At 55.3% G+C, this 16811-nt stretch overlaps 1 pseudogene across 1 annotated transcript; it reads left to right on the top strand.

Annotated features, from left to right (window-relative positions):
* Positions 1-313: 313 nt before the first annotated feature.
* On the top strand, positions 314-13648 carry LOC309584170 (olfactory receptor 14J1-like; annotated as a pseudogene). Its single transcript has 4 exons — positions 314-417; positions 1853-1939; positions 12934-13249; positions 13377-13648. The product of its transcript is annotated as an olfactory receptor 14J1-like (transcript).
* The last annotated feature ends 3163 nt before the right edge of the window (positions 13649-16811 follow it).

Genomic DNA, 16811 nt, shown 5'->3' with positions numbered 1-16811 from the left:
GTAGGCTGGGCGTTGCTTTGGCGCATATATAACCGGACAGGCAGTAACGACTGCCAGGTCACCCTCCTCCATTACGGCTTCCCCACACTTCCACCACTGCTGGCTTACAACGTCATCATTCTGGGCAGGAAGGGAGTCCGATGCTTGCTCACGGTCTGGGAGTTCTGCGCTGAGGAGGCCAACTGTGTAGGGATTTTTTTATCGAGTAAAGCAATTCCCTAGGGGATGGGTTAATCTCGGGGTAGCCAGATTCATCGGATACAAGTCCTGGTGGCGCTGAGGGCTCAGGGGAATCAGCTTCTGAGGCCGCGTAATGGCCAACATCCGCGCAACTTCACTTAAAGTCCGCCACAGTCGTTTCCCAAGAAGCGAGGTGCCTGCAAGCTTCAGCATCGCTGTCCCGGGCGATCTCAAAAAGTCTCTGCCCTACCGCTTGCCAGGCTTCTGATTGAAGGGGCCCACTGAAGGGAAAATCTCTAACGTGATTGGACACCCAGTCCAGCAGGGTGCTTAATTTCACATCAGCAATATCAGTAGTTTGCCGATGTAGGAGCCGCCATACAGGTCCAATCTCCTTCTTTGGTCCAGGGATACTCCACCTCCCATATTACTTCCACTGGTTACTCACCTGATAGGTGAGGTGCGCGCACTTGGATTCCTTGAGTTCCTTCCCCGAACTCTTCCCGGTCAACCAATTCCTAACACAGCGGATATCGCTACCGGAGCGATGCACACCCTTCACCGCTTTTATTGGTCCCGATTTGGGCCAGCCATTTGCAGCAATGGGGAACAAAGACAACAGACCCCCTTGTATGTCCCAAGAAGATCCCTTTATTTCCAAAAATCACCCCCTCTTTATACCCACCCTCTCAACTGAAACCAAACTGAAGAACCATAACAGAACTTAACAGCAGAAGGGCACCCATTGGCTGGCACAGCTGCCATGCTGCGGTCCACACGTCCTATCAGCCAATCAGCTTCCCGCTCATATGCTGTGCACACCTTCCTCCAGCCAATCACAGTCCCTCTGCCAACTGTCACTCAACCGACTCTCTCCTCACTCGCAGCTGCCTCTCACCCCTCACCCAACTTCCAACCGCCCAGCCCGCAGAGGGTCCTTTCCCACAGGGCCTTCTGCTGAGCATAAGCCTCAACCACTTCAACAAATGTAATCCCATATTCCACAGCTGTGCTCTCTTTGGTTCCATGAAGCTCTGTTGAGTCACAGTAGAGCCCTGGTTCCACTGGGTTCCAGAACTCCACTGTGGTCTCTTTTATTCCATGAGGCCTCGCTGTGTCAAATCTGAGCCTTGGTTCCATGAGGTTCCAATACCTCACTGTGGTCTCCTGAGCTGTGTTATGCCCTGCTGAAACATATTGGAGGCTTGGTTCCATGGGATTCCACAGCCTCAGAATGGTCTCGTGCGTTCTGTGAGGCCCTGCTTTGTCCCTATAGAGCCTTGGTTCCATGGGTTTCTAAAACCTCACTGTGGACTATTGGGTTCCACGAGGAGCCGCTGGTGTCCCACCGCAGCCTTGGTTCCATGAGGTTCTATACAGTGGTTATGGTATCCTGGGTTCTGTGAGGCCACGCTGTGTCATTTTAAGGCTTTTTTCCATGAGGTTCCATAACCTCACTGTGGTCTCCTGAGCTCCATTAGGCCCTCTCGTGGCATAGTGGAGCCATGGTTCCATGAGGTTCCATAACCTTTCTCGGGTCCCTTGGGTTCCATGAGGCTCCTCTGTGTCACACTGGACCCTTGGATCAATGGGGTTACCTAACCTCACTATGGTCTCCTGTGTTCCAGCAGGCCCCACTGTGAGACATTCTGAGTCATCCTGTCCCCCACAGGTGCCCCCACATGTACCCCACAGGTTCCCGCCTGCCCACAGACCCTCCTGTGCCCCCCACCCCACAACCCACGTGGGCTATTCCAAGGTACCCCCCACTCTGACACACCTCCCACCCTGTCCAGGGGTCCCTGACACCTGCAGCCATGTGTGAGGGGGAGCAGAGGCACATGGAGCTGGGGACAGGGCCGCCGTGGCACAGGGACATCACCCACCCCGTTCCCCACCTCTGTGTGTCCTCTGAGCCCCTGGGGATCTCCAGTCCATGGACCTCCTCAACCTCCTGGGGTCCACAGCTATCCCTAGAAGTCCCTGTCCCGCTGGAGGTCCCCAGCCCCTGCAGGTCCCCACCCATACCAGCACCAGTCGTGTGGGTTCCATTCCAAGAGCTCCAGGGTGACATCTCCTGACACCCTGAGAGCCCTGCCCGAGGATAGGATGTTTCCACTGTCCACTGTGCACGGCGTTTTCTGTTGGTTCACGGTGATCTGCAGGGACATGGGGATGGCAGGGACAGAGGGGACAGCAGGGACATCGGGGACAGTGGGGTGACTGATGCCCCTGGGAGCACGGCTGTGCCTGCCATGGGGAGCTGAGCTGCCACTGCTTGGGGTCTCACCTTGTGCTGGCCCTCGTGGGGCTCAGTCAAAATGTGGAACTCTCTCTCCTTCCATCGGAAGTGACAGTCCCCAGTCTTCTCCTCTTGTCCCCATGGCCGTGCAAATGGCATCCAGCCCCTCGGTGACACAAAATGACAGCTGGAGGAGTTGTTGTGACACACGGCACAGCTGAGACACCCAGAACCTGCAGCAAAAGCACCCATGGGTGGGGGTTCCTGCACCCCCACAGGCCACAGAGGGGCCCCCAATGCACCCCCACACCACAGGGCTCAGGGAACCTCGGACACATCCCCCCAGCCTGGGCACAGCCCAGCCCAGCCCTGCTCCTCCCACCCACTGAGTCCTGTCCCCGCCTGGGACCCGCACAGTGCCCACTTTGGGGACACCCCCATGGTCTTCCTGCCCCTGTCCCCAATGAATCTTTGCCCATTCCCCAGAGGCCCTGAGCACCTTTGGGGTGATGGCTGGGGGAGGGGGGAGGGGGGAGGGATGACACCGGGGGGCACCCACCTCCTGTCCCAAAGGAGGAGCTCTCCCCAGGTGATAAATGATGGCCGTGGAGACTGACTCCCAAAAATGTAGGCAAGCACAGGAACTGTTTGGATGGGGAAAGAGACAGGGTGGAAATGGCGGCTCTGGAGGACACACTGGGCCGAGAGGTCACTGCTGACCCCCCCACGCATTCCCCTAGCCAGGTACCGCTCTCCCAACCCCCTATGGCCCCTCAGCCCCAGACACCAACCCCCATCAATGGAGCTCCCCCTTAGTGCCATGGAGACTCTCAAGGCCACCCCTAGCCCCACAGGGTACCCCTTGTCCCCATCAGATCTGACACCACCTCCAAAGTGAGCGCTCCCGGGCACAGCCAGGGCCGTGCCACCCTGCAGATCCCTGCAAACCACAGTGGCGGCTTCGAGGCCACAACCCGAGTCTCAGACAGTTTCCCACTCTTTATGTCTGGAGCTGACCAAGAAATGCCCCATGGTGGGGTGCCCCTTTCCTGCAGTCACTGCAATGACCAACGGCAAACTGAGCCCTCGCTGAGGCTTTCCCCAGGAGAAGCCGCGTTTGTTCCCCCGCAGGGCAGCCTGTTCTTTTGGGGGGCAGTGGGCACAGGGGCAACAGCAGCCCCGAAGGAAGCGGGATTGCGTGCGGAACAGCCTGACACCAAACAGACTTCAGTGTCACAAAGGCAGAGGAGAGGGGGTCCCTGGGAGGCCAAGGCAGGCAGATCTGATTGTCCTGGCAGGTTTCATCTGGGAACAGTCCTTGGATACACAGAAATTTGGAAGAGGAATCTCAGTTTTGGCCATGGGCCCCTGGAGGAGAAGGATGGATCTGTTCCATAGGAAGGAAAGCACAGAGCCCCAGAGCTCCGGGGGCAGATGAGAAGCGACTCTCAACATTCCAAGATCAGCTGGAGCTGTCAGGTGGCCACCAGGAGGCTGAGCCAGCCAGAGCCGTTCCATGTTCCCTTGGTTCCATGGGGCCCCAGCAGTGTCACAAAGGTGTCCTTGGCTCCATGTGCCCCTCAGTGTCACAAAGGTGTCCTTGGCTCCACGGGGCCCAGCAGTGTCACAATGGACTCTGTGATTCCATGAGGACCTGCAGGAGCACAAAGGTGTCCTTGGATCCACGGGGCCACTCAGAAGCACACCAGCCCCTTGGTTTCATGAGACCCAGCAGTGCCCCGATGATCCCCTTGGATTCAATTCCAAAATTACAGGGCTCCTAAGCAAAAATGCAGGAGAAGGAGGAACAGCTCTTTACTATAAAATACAAAGAGAGCAGAACAGAACAAACACCACCACGGGAACAGAAGTTTCCCACCCGCTAAGCACAAACCATCATGGGATACTGCATCCCTGACTCAGCCCCAAGACAGGTTTGAGGAATGAGCCTTGTGGCAGCCCACCTGGCACAGAGGATTTTCCATCTGGCAACACGGGGGATGCTCTGGAGGCTGCCGAGAGACTGAAATGTTGTGGTTCACGGCTGAAACTTTGTCAGGAAGGGCTTTTTGCCCATTATGGCAGAACTGTATAAAGGAGCTGTGACCACCCAAGCCCCTCCGTCCCTGAATGTACCTCCTGAGGGGAACTTTGGGCTGCACCTTGAGCTGAGGGACCTTGAGATCAGGGAAAGGGGACTCTTACGCAGGGATCTCAGGTCTAGGGAGAAGGAAACAAGGCTGAGGGAGGAGAATGAATCCACCAGAAAGCCAAGGCCAGGGCTGTCCTGAAAATCAGCCCTGGCTGGGGGAGGCCCCAGCCCCCAGACCCATTTGCTGAGGCCAGGTTTGCACCCCCATCCCCCAACCAAGGGGGTAGGAGGAGAGTTTGGGGGTGTGGGGTAACCCCTGCCCAGGGGGAGTGAACACCACCCCCCTTACCCAGACTGGCTCAGGTGTGAAACCCCCACCCCAGGAAGGCCACACACACAGAGGGGACAGTGTCACACTCTCCCCTCCCCAGGGGAGGTCTCTGTCCCTGTCACTCCCCTGCTCTCTCCCCTTTTCTCTTTCACAGACTGGGGCCTTTGCCAAATGTGAGAATCATTTTTCCCTTCATCCCTGTCACCTCTGTGACAGCTACACAGAATTTATCCTTCCTTTAAATCATCTCTACTGGGCTGAACTTTCACTTTTCTTTTACAGGAACCTGCCAGCAGCTGAGCTGGAGCTGTGCGGGAACCGCTGGACCTTTGAATTGCCACCATAACTGCTTGTGCTGTCAGTTCATTCATGCTTGGGGTTTGTTTGCGTTTTCATCACAAGTGACTTGTGGGAAGAGCAAACATTCCTCCAAGCATTTTAGGTAGAGTTAAGTTTGATTTCTGCCAAGTTTATTTTGGCCAGTGCTCAGGGGATGCTCAAGGGGTCCCAGTCCCTCTCTCCCCAGGGCATTCCCAAGGGGTTGTCCCTGTTCCTCTCACTCCAGGGCACTCCTGAGGGGTTATCGCCTGTCCCTTTCACCCTTGGGGATGCTCGGGCATCTCCATCCCTCTCACCCCAGGGAATGCTTGTGCAGGGCTGGGGACCAGAAGCCCTGTGTCCCTCTCACTGCTGAGTGTTCTCAGGGGCTCTCCAACCTTCTCATACCTGGGGAGGCCGGGGGGGTCTCTGTCCCTCTCACCCCTGGGGTGACCCTGCCCAAGCACCATTGGGGTGAGAGCGACAGAGACACCCCCAAAGCCCCACAAGCACCTCCCGAGAATCCCAAGGGGAGATGGACAGAGACCCTCACTGGGCACCGAGTGGGGTGAGAGGGACAGAGACCATCCCCACCCCCTGATTGTTCCCAGACAAGAACGGCTTGGAGACCCCCCCAGGGCTCCCCAGGTAGGAGAGGGACAGAGACAACCCCGGGCCGCGCATCCTCCTCTCCCACGGGATGGATTGGGGAGGATTGCTGTGCTCCTATCTCAAAAGTGGGGCCAGGGTTATCTCTGTCCTCCTCCCACTTGGGAGGGCGAAAGCATCCTCATCCTCCTTTCCTTTGGGGGGAAGGTGGCTGGACTCCATTCTCCTTACCTTTGCTTGGGGACAGGGGTGCTCTCTCTCCTCGTCGCCCTGGGGATTCTGCCTCCTCCTTACCTTTGGGGCAACCCTAGTGGTCCCTGTTCTTCTTGCCCCAGGGAGGCCTCCCTCCTCTTCCTCTTTAGGGGGGAGTCTGGGGGTGGTCTCCATCCTCTTTACCTTTGGAGGGGGTTGGGGTGGTCTCCATCCTTCTTGCCCAGGGGAAAGGCCACGGGCAGGTCTCTGTCATCTTCCCCTTTAGGGGGCCCAAGGGGGTCTACATCTTCCTCACCCTTGGGGGAACCATGAGGGGAACCGCAGTGGTGTCCATCCACTTCCATTCCGGCTGGGCCAGGGGGTCTCAGTCCTTCTCCCCTTTGGGGAGAGCTGGGGGTGTTCTTCATCCTCCACCCGTACGTGGAGGTGCGTGGGGCTCTCCGTGTCTGCACCCTCGGGGAGTGAGCTCTCCGTCCCTCTCGCTCCACTCGCTGCCAACGCTGGTGTCCGGCCCACGCACCCGTTACCGGTGACGGCGACACGGGGTGCAGCGGCGGCTTGGGGCACGAGGGAGCTGGGCTGGGGCTCCCCCTCCACATCGTGCTGCGATCGGGCCCACGGGGGCGGGCACCGCTCCCACCTCCCCCCAAACACCCACACACCCTCCAGCCTGAGTTGGTCGCGGGGTTCACACGTTTCGGGGCCGAGGGTGCGGAGCTCCACTCGGCTCTGTCTTCTCCACTCGGCTCTCACCCCTGCCCTCTGCCCACTCTGCTCACCCTGCTCCTCTCCCACTGCTCGACTCCTCTCTCCCCACTCCTCTGCGCCGCAGCAGCACCGGATCCCGCACTAAACAACGGCCACGATCGCCCCTTTATATGGGCATGGGAGCCCCGCCCCCCATGGCAGCAGCCAATGGATGCCGAGGTTCAAATAATGAGGGGTGGAGCAAAGAAGATGAGAAAGAAACGTGGTTGGCCGAGAAGGTGCAGGTTCCGTGAGGGATGGGGTGGGCGTGGCTTCAGGCAGGGGCGGGGCCAGGAATGGGGTGGGGAAGGGGTTGCACTGAAATCGGGATTTGGGCTGGATTAGGCTGGGATTAGGGTTGAGAGGGGGCTGGGGGTGGGGCTGAGGGTGGGCTTAGAGCTGGGACTGGGGTCAGGGCTAAAGGTGTGTAGTGGTTTGGTCCAAAATACTCATTACTGTTTCCCTTCTGTGGGATAGGAATTAGGAGAAAAGCAGAGCAGGCACCAAACTTGAAAGAATATAAAGAAGTTTATGAACAGACCTAAAAGACGAAAAAAAATCATACCACACCTTCAGAATACTTCTCCTCCCCCCCAACCCCCCACCTTGCTCCCTTCTCCCACTGACAATGTAAAAAGACGACCCTTGAGATGTTCACTCTGTTTACCACTTCCATAATAACCTTGTTCAGTCCATTTAGGAAGAGGAGTCTCTCTTGCTCATGCTGTGAAAACATTATCACAACGAGACAGCCGCCCGGCTTGGTTGTCTGCTCGCATCATGTGAGAGTCCCCTCCCACGACCTGCAGCTTTTCCCACAACCACATTCGAGGGTCCAATCTTGAGCTACTGGGGTGCAATTTAAGGTTGAGCCGTCCAGAAACAGAAGTTCTCTTCACCCATATCTGGGAGCATTTCATCTCTAAGAACAGAGGCTCTTCTCCTTCCCTGGTGTCCTGGCTTGCAGTGTATTCTATTACCATCCTCAGGAGCTGTTGAAACCAGGTGGGGCAGTGTTTCCTTGCCTCCTCCCCCCAGACTATCTTTCTGTTAATGGCCCATCATTGTCCTGCCACCTGACTCAGAGATAACTCCCTCCGGACTATCTTCTGTTAATGAGCCTAATCAACACTTTGCTTCATGACTCATTTCCCCATTGTGAGATGCTCCACCCACAGGGAGGAAGCAAGCATCCCATCGTGGATGTAATCTGGGGCTCTGACCACCAGAGACAGCCCTTCCCACTGGATTTCCAGAGGACAGGAGCTACACAGCCACCATTGGAGTGTCTGAGGAAGAGCAGACTCTTTTACTACAGGATCACTGCTTCAGAGGACTGCAGCCACCATTCTACCAGACTGCTACCACCACCCTGCCTAACAGGGTGTCAGGTTGTACCTTGACTCTGTCAGTTTGACAGTGTTTTCTTTTACTTTTTTTTTTCCTTTTCTTTAATTTCCATTAAATTGTTATTCTGACTTGGTGCCTCCCACTGGTTTGTTTTCAAACTAGTACACCTGGGAGCAAAGGGTCTTCCTCATCTTCATCTCTAGGACTATCTCTGGGAGCATCTCTAGGAACTGAGGTCTTCTCCTTTTCCATTTGGAGCAAAAGTCCTCATTGTTTCCATCTCTCCCTATTCAAACTTCTCATGAAATTACAGCTGCTTCAGCATCTGCCTATCTCAGCGCAGGTGCTTTTGCTGTCAAGCACAAGTTGAATGCTCCACCCCCCATGCCTTCATGAAATTACAACGGGTACTCTGATACATCATAGCTTTCCAACAGAATTTCAGCATTAAGCATCTCCTCTTTCTTTTCCCTCAGGTTTTCAGCTCTTCACAGCACTAAAAGAGTTAATGTCACCCAGCACTGGAAAGGAGAGAGGGCTCTGCCTGGGCTTTGTCTATTCTTACGTGTGGATCTCGGAGGCGGTCACAGAGCTAAATGTGGGACTGGAGTGTGGACTGGGGCTGGTGTTGAGGCTGGAGTTAGGACTAAATTTGGCACTGGGGTTGGGGTTAGAGTTGGAATTGGGGCTGGGTTTGGAGTTAGAGCTGAACGTGGGACTTGGGATAACGCTGGAGGCTGGGGCAGGGGCTGGAATTGCAGCCGGGATTGCAGCTGGGGCTAAACGTGGGATTTGGTTTGGGGCTGAGGGTTAAGGAAGGGGCTGGGATTGGGGTTGGGGTGTTGGGGGTCTCCTCCCCCGCCGTGTAGCCCTGGGAGAGGGCCCCTGGGCGGGAGGCACGGGGTTTCCCTGCCCCTGCTCAGCCTCGTTCCCCATTGGTTGGTTTGTGTTCCCCTGCACGGGCAGAAGGACCCTTGGTCCCGTGACTGGGAGAGTTCCTCTGCAGAGCTCCGGCCATGCGGCTGGAGAAATAAACATCTCTGAAACAGCTATCAAGAATCTGTCTGTCCATATATATTTCCTTTCCACGGGACTCCTGGTTTGATATATGCATGTTGCAGTATCCTCACTGCAACATAATGGTGGGGAATTGTGAGCAGAACGATCCCCGATCCCTAAGCGACTGATTTGTGTGAGTAAACCCTGGAAACTTTGGATTCTTCTTCTTGGTTTTGGTATGTGCTGTATGAATCTTTCTGACCATTCTGTCCCAATTCACAAGCACCCCTCTGACCTCCAGAGGGGCCTACACATCCTTCAGGAGACAGACGACCCTATTGGAGATTGGCTTAAGGGTCTGGGTATCACCGGATGGCTGCGTACCTTGGTAGTAGAAGGCTGATGATTGCTATTTGGAGTTATTTTAGGTTTAAAAATACTTGGGTGTATATTTTTTGCCTTAAAGCGGGGCTGCGAAAAATCATCGACCAGGCCTGGGTTGCCCAAAAAGAAAACAGGGGATGTGTAGAGGGATTCCTTGTGGAATATAGGATACCCCAGGAGGGCTTGGGCATCCCAGGGCTGTTGCACAAGTACCCCTGACGGGGCCTCAGGCTGAAAACAGGCTTGCAAGGCACCTGCTAGCTGGCAGCCTTGAACAGCCTTGGGAAGGGGTATACAGTGGTCAGCTCCCCCGCTGCTTCGAGGCTGTCTTGTGGGAATAGGGCGTGAATCTTTGCAAAGTATAACTTGGTGGAAGTAAACAAGAAACTGGAGCATGATGCTCAAATCGTACCAGTGTTCGTGTCATGACTCTGGCTGGATTCCCCTGCTCCGGGGACACCCCCCTGCTACAGCCATCCACCATCACCACAGCTCCATGGGCTCCTTTCCATGCCCCCAGCCCTGGCCACAGGACCTTGAGCTGGTTGCCATGGCAGCCGACTCTGGCCCAGGGCTCTGTGCCCGTGTCCATGGCAGCAGTGCCCGGCCACGGGCCCTGAGTGCAGGTGACCGTGCCAATGCCCATGGCAGCGGGGCCAAGCGTTGGTGTCCGTGGCACCAAAGTGAGGAACGGGTCCCTGTGGCCGCTGCCGTGGCACCTGAGGGCATCAGCGAGTGTCGCTGCAATTGTAGCTGGCACCAGCCCCGGCACCGCTCTGTCCTGAGGGCTGCCATGGCAGCCGAGGGCAGCCACAGGTCTGTGTGCAAGTGGCCACGGACCCTGACAGCAGCAATGGGGCCTGGGGGGCTTTCCAAGGGAACTGGAACTGCTGAGGGTTGCCATGGCATCCAACCCCTGTGGTGGGGGTCAGTGTCCATGGCCACAGCATCGGTCAGTGTCCATGACCACAGTCCCTTGCAATGGCCCAGTGCAGGTTGGGATGATAATCCACCCGCACAGCTGGCCCAGGGCACGCCTGGAGTGGTCTTGGTGGCGCCTTGGGCTTGGCACACTTTGAGGAGGGTGCCTGTTTTCAGTGGGGAAACTTAGGAATTTTAGATTCTTTAAAAAAAATGAAAGAAACCCCTGCTTGGCTGAGTGCAGCCAGTTCTCCAAGCAAAGCAGGTCCCAGGTGAGTGAGGAGAGACAGGATGGGGTTGGGGATGTGGAGCAGCGTTGTCCACACTGGGCCAGACCTCAAGGCACAGCTTCTGTGACCAGGCCATGCCTCCTGAGGAGAGACCTTGCATCAATATTGATCACAGAATGCTGCAATCACCTCTTCTCTAAAGAGAACAGCAATGAGATACACCCTTTAACATAAGAGTATGTATTTATTGGAAGCTCTTTGAAATATTTCTCCACAACTGCAGTAGGAAACTTTCCTAATGAACTGCACTCGAGCAGAGGGAAATCAAGGCTGAGCCGTGGTTTGTCAGGACTTGCTTGATCCTAATGAGCCCCGTGGTGCATTTGATGCTGAGCCCTGGAACCTCAGGGCCTTAAAGGAGATTGCACAAGCCCTTCAAGAGTCAAAATCAGGGGAAGCACCCCAAAGTGTCTTGAGGCATTAATGGGTCCCACTGAGGTCCATGACCAATACAGGCTCTTCATGGACACCTTAGAGGAGAGAACTGGAGGCCAGGATTGCACAAAAACCTCTCAGAGACTCAGTGTGGGAAGGAAAATACAGAGCACTTTAAAATCCTTCAGTACCTCAGAGCATTAATGAGCCCCACTGAGTGTCAAAACAAAGCTCTCAAGGGACTCATTAAAGCAGATAATTGGAGGCCTTGATTGCACAAACCTCTCATAGTGTTGGTATCAAAAGGGAAGCACCAAGTACTTAATAAAATGGAAGTACCCTGAAGCATTAATGAGCTCCACTGAGTGTTGTTACTGACAAAGGCTTTCCAGGGACTAATTAAAGCAGATAATTGGAGGCCAGGATTGCACAAGACTCTCAGACACTCCCAGGCCAAAAGCCAAAGCCAAAGTCCTTTGGAAAACCGGCAATCCCTGGGAGCATTCAGGAGCCCCCAGGGCCATTCCTGACCAAGGCTCCCCAGGGACTCCTTCCAGCAGATCCCTGAGGCCACTGGGATGTGGGGGGATGCTGAGGGCAGGACAAGGGGGTAACAATGCCCAGCCTTGCTGGGGCTGTGCCCAGGAGGCCCCAGGGCCTCAGGACAAGGTGTCTCCTCCCAGCCCTTGGTGGCACAGACACTGCTGTGCCCCAGGGCACCAAGACTTGGCTTCTCTTTGTCCCCACCTGTCATCCCTGCCTCCAGTTCTCTGCTCTGACCAGAGCCTGGGGACACTTTCTCAGTCGTGTCCCTCACTGGGACCCATTAACGGTATCAGGAATTTTGGAGTTTGAATCTGACTCAGAATTCTTGAGAGGTTTCTACCAGTCCCTGTCAGGGACTGATGTTCAAGGCCTCAGCACCAAGCCCTGAGAGGTTCATTACACTCCTTGTGCTGCGTCTGCGCGGCTGTGGGGCTGTGGGCAAAGCAGTCCATGGGAAAGGGGAATGAGCTGAGCCTCCCTCCCTGAGATACCATCGTGGGTACACCCAGAGCTCCCCTCACGGTGTCCTTCCAAGCTCTGAGCTGCCCTCCTGGGTGCAAATCTGTGCCAGAGCCTCTCCAAGTCCCCTGAATGTCCCCCGGGGAAGTGCAGACATGCCACAGCTGAGGAAATGCTGCTGGGTTTGCCAAGGGCAGCGTGAGTGTCCCTGGCAGAAGGGGGTGCTGAGCCCTTGCTCAGAGACCTTTAGAGAGGGTGAGACATTCAGGGATGCCTCTGCTCTGGGCAGGGTCTGGTTTATCCCAGGGTGAGCCGGGAGTGTGATTGTGCTCTGCCTGCAGCCAAAGGGCCAAGCCCAGGCCAGCTGGGGACAAGCCCATGCAGCCCCTCAGCTTGCCCTGAGCCACAGGGAATCCTTTGCCTCTCACCTCTCTCAGTGGCAAATGTGGAGTGCAGCAGAAATGCTGGGGATTTCTGACCTCAGAGAATCAGGAATGATGTGTGGGTAGGAAAACATTTCCAAAAACTCACTCCTGCATCCCTGTCCTGTGGAACTGAGAGTAAAACTGCTACCAAGCCTTTCTAGGAGGGATTGCACTGACAAATCCTGACTCTCCAGCCTTGTCCCTCTGCCACAAGGCCACAAACCCAGGGCAGTGGGGCAGGGATGGCTCCTCGAGAGCCCCCACGCTCAGGCCTGGCTGCTCCTGGCACACTCACACAGCACAAGTGGAGCTCAGGCAGGGAACTGGCTGAAGGTTTTCCCAGAGCAGGAACAAGGGTGGGGCAGTCCCAGTGGGACAGTCTGCAGGGAATGGCACAGGTTTGGCTCCAAGCAGCCTGTCCTGACTTGTCACTGTCCTTTCTCCATGAACAGGTGCCCATGGCCAGACACAGCAGTGTCCAACAGCAGCTCCATCAGCCCCTTCCTCCTGCTGCCATTGGCAGACACGCGGCAGCTGCAGCTCCTGCACTTCTGCCTCTTCCTGGGCATCTCCCTGGCTGCCCTCCTGGGCAACGGCCTCATCATCAGCGCCGGAGCCTGCGGCCAGCACCTGCACAGCCCCATGTTCTTCTTCCTGCTCAGCCTGGCCCTCACCGACCTGGGCTCCAGCTGCACCACTGTCCCCAAAGCCATGCACAATTCCCTCTGGGGCACCAGGCACGTCTCCTACACAGCATGTGCTGCTCAGGTGTTTCTGATTGTCTTCTTTCTTGGAACAGAGGATTTCCTCCTCACCATCATGTGCTACGAGCGCTACGTGTCCATCTGCAAAGCCCTGCACTTGTTTTGTGTTCATGCTTTTCTCCTATGTGCAGATCTCCAGGGCCGTGCTGAGGATCCCCTCTGAGCAGGGCCGGCACAAAGCCTTTTCCACGTGCCTCCCTCACCTGGCCGTGCTCTCTCTGTTTATCAGCACTGGCACATTGCTCACCTGAAGCCCCCCTCCATCTCGTCCCCATCCCTGGATGTGCCAGTTCTGTACTTGGTGGTGCCTCCAGCCCTGAATCCCCTCATCTACAGCCTGAGGAACCAGGAGCTCAAGGATGCCCTGAGGAAAATGATGACTGTATCTTTTCAGAAGGAATAAACTCTCTCTTTTCTACTCCAGAACCTTCAGAATGTAACTCTTTACAATCTCAGCTTTTTTTTTCCTATTTGTCCATTTCTTCATTGGTGCCTTCTTTTCTTCTTTTTCTCGTGTTATGCTATTTTTTATAAAACCCTGTAGTACTGCTCTTAGCATTTCTACATGAACATCTGCCTTTCTTTGAAAACACAAAGGCTTTCAGGAGGCTTCTTCCCTGTGCATTTGAATAAAAATGAGGGTCTGCCCTGACTTGTGTGTCCAAGGTTTGTTCCTCAGCCCTTCTCTGGCTCTGCAGGGACAGTGCCTGTGGGCACAGCTGGAGGGAAGAGACTCCCAGCACAGCAGCACAGCCAGGGACAATGGCCCAGCCTCTTCCCACCTCTGCTCTTCCCAGCCCATGGAACCCAGTGTCCATTGTGACACAGCGGGGCCTCATGGAACCCAGAACATCTTTATGACGCAATGGAATCTCATGGATCCAAGGGCCAATTGTTATAGAGAGGGGCCTCATGGAACACCAGGGCCACAAAAACATTGCCAGGCCTAGTAGAAAGAAGGCACCTGGGGGAGGGCACTTGGACACTGTCTCTTGCAGCAGACTCTGGGTCTGGGGCATCACTTGGCATCGTGTGCAGTCCTGTGGAGCAAGGCCTCAGGAATAATTTTGGGAGCATTTTGGGAGGTCTTTGATGGATTATGACACCTCCTCAGCTGCCTCTCATGTGAATGTCCCGTGGATATGGCCTTTCCAGTGTTGGAGGTTTCACAGCTGGGCCAGTTTGTGTAAGGGAGGATGGGTGTTCAGTGCCTCTGACCAGAGGTAGCACCACAGACCTGAAAGCTCCTCGTCCCCCCTCAGTGGCAGGGGAGTCTGTGTAAACCTGGCCTCTGTGGACTGTGGTCTCCTCCCCCCCAAACCCAGCCAGGCATAAGTTTTTGCTAGAATAGGCAAAACTCCTTCATAACAATGTTTAAGGCATGAACCATTTCAGTCCCTGACAACTTTATGCCTTGGTTCCATGAGGTTCTATAACCTCACTATGGACTCAGTCTTGAGCTGCATTAGGCCCCGCTCTGTCCCACTGGATGCTTAATTGCATGAGGTTCCATTTGGTGGCTGTGGTCTCCTGGTTCCATGAGGCTCCGCTGTGGCACGTTGGCGCCTTGGTCCATGAGATTCCATAGAGTCACAATGGACTCCTGTGTTCACATAGGCCCCGCGGTGTCACATCAGAGCCTTGGTTCCATGAGTGGAAGAACCCACCTTTTGGCATGCTCTAAGCGTATCTGCTACGTCGCAAGTGTGCGGGTTATGAACAGCGAGCAATGCTTTTCTGCAGTCTTCATTTGCATTTACAAAGCAAGCTGCTGCAACAGAATAGCTCTGGCCTCATCGTTACCGGCTCTCCGGGAGAGCGTGGCTTGCATTCTGTCCAGGAACTGTACAAATAACTCCGCCGGGCCCTGTAAGATCTTAGCAGGAGACACGTTAGCATCAATACCCATCCCCGAGAGTCGCCGCAGGGCTTGCCGGGCTAGGCGGGTGATGATATCATATACGTCACGCGGATAGCCTGTCTGCGCTGTAGGGACTGCGTACGGACCCTCTCCGGTCAGCTGTGCGGCAACGATGGGTGGATTTCTGTCTCGCAGCACTTCCGCCTGGGTAGTACACAGCTCACGGTAGTCGGTGAGCCAGCCTGCAAACTGCGTCACTGTCAAGATCATTCTCATTATGCTTTTGCAATCATTAGGTACGAGGACGTACGTGGCACTTATGGACTCTAGGTAAGTTAGGACGTGACAGGAGGAGACGCCGCTTTCCTTTACTAGCGTCCTCAGTTCTTTGATTACTTTATAGTCTAGTTCCCTGTAGGCCGGGCGTTGCTTTGGCGCATATATAACCGGACAGGCAGTAACGACTGCCAGGTCACCCTCTGCCATTACGGCTTCCCCACACTTCCACCACTGCTGGCTTACAACGTCATCATTCTGGGCAGGAAGGGAGTCCGATGCTTGCTCACGGTCTGGGAGTTCTGCGCTGAGGAGGCCAACTGTGTAGGGATTTTTTTATCGAGTAAAGCAATTCCCTAGGGGATGGGTTAATCTCGGGGTAGCCAGATTCATCGGATACAAGTCCTGGTGGCGCTGAGGGCTCAGGGGAATCAGCTTCTGAGGCCGCGTAATGGCCAACATCTGCGCAACTTCACTTAAAGTCCGCCACGGTCGTTTCCCAAGAAGCGAGGTGCCTGCAAGCTTCAGCATCGCTGTCCCGGGCGATCTCAAAAAGTCTCTGCCCTACCGCTTGCCAGGCTTCTGATTGAAGGGGCCCACTGAAGGGAAAATCTCTAACGTGATTGGACACCCAGTCCAGCAGGGTGCTTAATTTCACATCAGCAATATCAGTAGTTTGCCGATGTAGGAGCCGCCATACAGGTCCAATCTCCTTCTTTGGTCCAGGGATACTCCACCTCCCATATTACTTCCACTGGTTACTCACCTGATAGGTGAGGTGCGCGCACTTGGATTCCTTGAGTTCCTTCCCCGAACTCTTCCCGGTCAACCAATTCCTAGCACAGCGGATATCGCTACCGGAGCGATGCACACCCTTCACCGCTTTTATTGGTCCCGATTCGGGCCAGCCATTTGCAGCAATGGGGAACAAAGACAACAGACCCCCTTGTATGTCCCAAGAAGATCCCTTTATTTCCAAAAATCACCCCCTCTTTATACCCACCCTCTCAACTGAAACCAAACTGAAGAACCATAACAGAACTTAACAGCAGAAGGGCACCCATTGGCTGGCACAGCTGCCGTGCTGCGGTCCACACGTCCTATCAGCCAATCAGCTTCCCGCTCATATGCTGTGCACACCTTCCTCCAGCCAATCACAGTCCCTCTGCCAACTGTCACTCAACCGACTCTCTCCTCACTCGCAGCTGCCTCTCACCCCTCACCCAACTTCCAACCGCCCAGCCCGCAGAGGGTCCTTTCCCACAGGGCCTTCTGCTGAGCATAAGCCTCAACCACTTCAACAAATGTAATCCCATTTTCCACAGCTGTGCTCTCTTTGGTTCCATGAAGCTCCGTTGAGTCACAGTAGAGCCCTGGTTCCACTGGGTTCCAGAACTCCACTGTGGTCTCTTTATTCCATGAGGCCTCG

The sequence above is a fragment of the Coloeus monedula genome, assembly GCF_965178545.1.
Source record: "Coloeus monedula genome assembly, chromosome: 37".
NCBI lineage: Eukaryota > Metazoa > Chordata > Aves > Passeriformes > Corvidae > Coloeus > Coloeus monedula.
This window is presented reverse-complemented; position numbering and strand designations above follow the sequence as displayed.